Raw genomic sequence first — 3915 nt, forward strand, 5'->3', positions numbered from 1 at the left:
GATATCAATGTTAGCAATATGAGCATTATTTGAGGCGAGAGAGTGCAATCATCTGCCTAATACTGGCTGAAAAGGAACTGTTCCAGAGCCTGTCGGTGCAACGGTCCAGGCTTCTGTATTTTCTGCCTGGCGAAAGAAGTTGCAGCAGATCATTGTCTGTTTGGCAGATCTGCTTTCAGTTATTGCATGGTGCTCTCTGATTGGCTGGCTGCCCTTGGACAAGTCTCAGTTGCTTTATTTCTTCAGTAATTTAATAATTGCTGTAAAGGGATATTGCAACATGTTCAGGAGTTGCTCTCGAAACTTCTACTGAGTCAACCCATACATGCAGGTATTAATGCATCAATTTGGATCGAGCAACATCCATCCAATTTGTTGAAATATATACTCAGCCAGTTTGTAATCCGTAGGATCGGATCCTGTAATTTTAGAATATAAGAATTCTACAACTTACACTGACCACAGAACGATAAAGTTGCCCGAAATGGTTAAAAGTAAAATCACAGACTTCCATCTGCTCTCCATCTCTGAGTATCCGGCATTCTTTCCACTGCTCTGACCTCTCAGTACCTTACGTTCTTGACTGCTCACTGAAGTGTGTCGGACTGTCAGTGCATTAATCATCAGAATTAAAGTGAAAGGGAATAAAGGGGTTCAAATCCGATCAAACCAATCAAATCCCACCCATCCAAGATCAGTATAATAACTTAGTTTCACACTGCAGAGCCATGGTACATTGTTGATTATACTCAATGGCTCAATTGTAAAGTAGTATGGGATGTTTCTTAAACAGAGCAGGACGCAGGTTACTGTTAGAACAATGGCTGCAGTTTTCTCAGTGCAATATTTCATTTTCAACGTCTGGCAACAAATGGCCACAAATCGATCAAAAGAGAAAACAACTGTGAACCAGACAGAGCAGTCTGTCGTTGCAGAGGCGAGTACAGTTTTGAGGCTGCACACAAGAGCAATATCCAGGAATGTCCCTGGGAAATAATGATAACTGATGTGCCACAAAAAGTTGATTAAAATACTGACTGATAGATCTGCTATTGCCGTGGCCACCAGGTAGCGAGCGGTACCAGATAGCCCACAATTTCCGTTACACAGGATGACAATTGCCATTAAATTAGCTGAAAGGAAAGGAATGGAAAATAATGTGAAAATGACTGAACATGCATCCTCCATGTACAATTAAGGCCATAAGTTTACCTTGCGACTGAAGGGAGGAAATCAGAAAAACTACGAGTCAAACTGTATTTGACCCTTCTCAAATGCAAAAGGGACTTTTTAGAAATGATCAAGTCTGAAAATATTCACTAAACAGTTGTTGCTATTGAAAGGAGAAGGAGTCTGTTAAGTGTAATCGAGGCAGCTAAAGGTATAGATTCTTTTCCTTTTGGACCCCTGCAGAAAGACGTTCAGACCTTAATTTCATTGTGTTGTGACAGGATGGTCAGAGGGAGAGAAGGCAAGTCAATCTGTATTGCTGATGGCGTTGATAGATGAGGCAGGCATGTTGGAGGATGAGATAGATAATCTGTTCACTGATAAGACAATGGAAAACTCGTCAACTAATTCTCTGAATGGGAAGTGAAGGAGTCAAGGAACAGACAGCTAGTGACAGTGATGGACTGTTTGAAGAAACATTGTTCTGGAACTTGCACCAACACAACGATTAAAATAAAAGGTAACATGTATGAAGGATAACATGTAAAAAGGAAAAGTGGTAATAAACATATTGCCTCGGAATTAAATAGACAGTATTCAGACAAAATTAAATTAATTAATGATACATGTGCAGCTGAACAGGTCTGACCTAATAGCCACTACAGCGGCACTGATGTATTAATACCAATGGATATCGAGTAAAGCGTCAGGTACAATTCAAAATGATTAGCTTAACCAAATTATTTTACTCTTAACGTGAATTTATAAGTGTGACAATTAATTTAACACGAAGTATTATGAGACATACAGTAAAAGCAGAGTGCAACTGAATCATACAATATCGTTGGCTTTTTTCACTTCCCAAGAATTCCAATAGCAGCGAATATCATATAATATAATTTCAGTACATCATCAATTGGACGGGACATTTTTAGTGTGAGGTGCTAGCTTTCTCTGAGATGCAGATAGTCTCTCCCTGCATTATAAACTGAAGACTTTAATTTCCCAAGCCTTTCAATTATAGCCTGTGAGATCACCCGTCTGGGGATATGGCATTACAACATTTTTAACTGATTGTAAAACAGATTTTGACAACGCTTCTGTGTGAACAGTAACTGAATACACAAAAGAAAAACATTTTCTTGAAGAGGTTTAGTAGCAATGCCATAGAATTGTGATATCATCATTTCACGCATGGAGACAAAAGGAGAGAGGGGAGGGAAGAAACACAGAGAGAAGTGGGGAGACAGAGTCAGAGACAGAGAGAGCGTCAATGAGAGAGGGATAGACAGATTGAGAGAGAAGAATGAGGGGTACAGAGCGAGAGACAGATTGAATTTAAGACCACAAGTGAGAGAGATAGAAAGAATGAGAGAAAAGCTGGAGATCGAGATTGACAGGGACAGAATGGCAGAGGAGACAGTATGAGAAAACAGAGATATACAGATAGCGACCGGTTCAGACAGACATAAACAGAATTAAGGAGGGAGAATAGAAACACATACACATACACACACAGATAGACATAGAAACACCCACACACACCCACAAACACACACTTCCCCCCAACACACACGCACACACACACGCACACACACACACACGTGGTTTGAGGAAACAGACAGTGCACTTTCTACGATTTGAAAATTATGTGAGGCAATTCCAGTGAACTTTATGAAATGCTTCGTAGGTGGATGTGAATCAGATGATTCCTTTGGCAGGTGACTCCTGGACCAGGCAGCACAATATCAGAATTGGAGGTACATGGTTTATGTTTAAGACAGGGACATACGCAATGGATTGCAAATTCAGCTCATCAAGGCTGATCCGCCATTCAATATGATCATGACTGATGGAACATGTCAATGTTTTTACTCATTCCATCTTCACAAACTTGCAGCTTCACAAAATCTTGAACAAAAGCATTCTGAATCTATACTTCCAAATCTTTATTTCGATTGTACATGAACGGAAAGGGGGGAATTATCCTTGTTAGGAATTTGCCAATAACTGCGGATATTTCACGAGGTTGGGATTGGGTGATGTGAGAGGTGGTTGTTCCAGTCGACTTTGGGGGCGTGAGCAGCAAACGAGGGTATTGTCTTAATAGCGTTAGATTGGGAAAGGTGTGAGGTGCAACAAAAACCGGGAGCCCACCACACACCAGGGGATGCATGTATTGCAGCAAGTCGTGAAGAAGTTAAATGGCACTTTGGCCTTGAGTACGAGAGGATTGGATTACAGCCGTGGTCATATCTTGCTGCAATTGTGCAGGGACCTTAATGAGACGCCACCTGGAGTAATATGTGCAGTGTGGGGTCTCCTTATCTGAGGTAGGATGTTCTGGTCATGGAAGGAGACAAACCTTGTGGGTGACATGATGGCTCAGTGCTTAGCACGACTGCCTCACACTGCCAGCTACCCAGGTTCGATTCTAGCCTTGGGCGACTGTCTGTGTGGAGTTTGCACATGCTTCCCGTGTCTGTGTGGGTTACCTACGGATGCTGCAGTTTCCTCCCACTGTCCAAAGATGTGCAGGTGAGGTGAATAGCCAAGTTAAATTGCCCATTGTGTCAGGTACCTTAGTCAGGGGTAAGGGTAGGGAAATGAGTCTGGGTGGGTCACTCTTTGGAGCGTCGGTGTGGACTTGTTGGGTCGCAGCTCCTGTTTCCACACTGTAGGAAATCTAGTCTAGTTTCCAAGACTGATTCCTGGGATGGCATGACTGATGCATGGAGAGAGATT

General features: G+C 42.0%; 1 pseudogene; it reads right to left on the minus strand.

Moving 5' to 3' along the window:
- Positions 1 to 225: 225 nt before the first annotated feature.
- LOC148146438 (putative G protein-coupled receptor 139) lies at positions 226 to 2099 on the minus strand (annotated as a pseudogene).
- Positions 2100 to 3915: the final 1816 nt, after the last annotated feature.

The sequence above is a fragment of the Chiloscyllium plagiosum genome, unplaced genomic scaffold (assembly GCF_037043375.1).
Source record: "Chiloscyllium plagiosum isolate Xiang-an unplaced genomic scaffold, Cpla_swu_hap1 HiC_scaffold_21, whole genome shotgun sequence".
Taxonomy (NCBI): Eukaryota; Metazoa; Chordata; class Chondrichthyes; order Orectolobiformes; family Hemiscylliidae; genus Chiloscyllium; species Chiloscyllium plagiosum.